The sequence below is a fragment of the Hevea brasiliensis genome, chromosome 10 (assembly GCF_030052815.1).
Source record: "Hevea brasiliensis isolate MT/VB/25A 57/8 chromosome 10, ASM3005281v1, whole genome shotgun sequence".
NCBI lineage: Eukaryota > Viridiplantae > Streptophyta > Magnoliopsida > Malpighiales > Euphorbiaceae > Hevea > Hevea brasiliensis.
In genome coordinates this window covers 52,482,805-52,484,107 of record NC_079502.1, presented here as the reverse complement: position 1 = coordinate 52,484,107, position 1,303 = coordinate 52,482,805, and positions in this window count along the sequence as shown.

Here is a 1,303-nt window from a genome sequence, read left to right as displayed (position 1 = left end):
CTTCCTCATATGAAAGGTCTGGTGTAACGATCGGGCTTCAACCACTAGAGGAATTGTCCACTTTGGCCATAAGCCTCACGGTTTTGTCCCATAGGTGGAATGGAGAACTTCCCAGGAGGTCACCCATCCTAGGATTTCTCTCAAGCGAGCATGCTTAACCCTAGAGTTCTTTTAACTCTCCAGGCCATTCCACTAAAAGGCGCCTCTAGTGATTAGTTCCCCCATTTTATATATCATTACTTTTTGAACCTAAGACCATCTCCGTGCTTTTCCGATGTGGGATTTGCCTAAGGGACCTTTCTCCCCCCCTTTCGGGACTCAACGTCCTCGCTGAGGTTTGCCCCACCATCGCCCAAGAGGACACATGAGTGGCTCTGAAACCAATTGTAATGATCGGGCTTTGACCACTAGAGGAATTGTCCGCTTTGGCCATAAGCCTCACGGTTTTGTCCCATAGGTGGAATGGAGAACTTCTCAGGAGGTCACCCATCCTAGGATTTCTCTCAAGCGAGCATGCTTAACCCTGGAGTTCTTCCAACCCTCTAGGCCATTCCACCAAAAGGCGCCTCTAGTGATTAGTTCCCCCATTTTATATATCATTACTTTTTGATAACCGAGCTGAGGGCTGTGGTTGTGCTACAGGTACTTGCATCTGAGCTTGGGGTGGCACATTTCCCGCCATTTGCTAGAAAAATGCAGCCATTTTCTGTACAAACTGAGAAGGGAACTGCGGTGCTGGAGTAGGAGCTGGAGTGGTTGACCCACTCACGTTCTGGAGTGCTGGGGCTTCCCCTTGAACCTCAGCCTCAACAAATTGTTCTACAGAATGATCTCCTTCTTCCATTCCATTTTCCTAAATTTTCTACTTCCTGAGATCAAACACAAGGAGGTTGACCTCCGTTAGTGCATATTCATGATGTAAATATGTCATATGTATCAATTAAAGACACTTGAGCAGTTGTACTTATCAAAGAAATATTCATGCACATAGTCAAAATTTATTGCAAAACTATGCTCTGATACCACTAAAACATGTCACACCTTACCCCTCTGTAAGGCATAACATGATCCCATAGAATACCTAATAAACTACCGAACTTCGCCTACCGATAATTCATTAAGTACACTACAAGGGATTTTAAAACTATTTTCTTGCATTTTGAAAGTGGTGAGCATTTTGGTAGGAATTAAAATCATTTATTCAAAGCTTATAAACTAGTAAGAATTTTTGTCCATTTTAAATTTTATTTACAAGTTCTTGATGCCATACATATACTAATTAAACTAAAAATTTGAAGTTTGC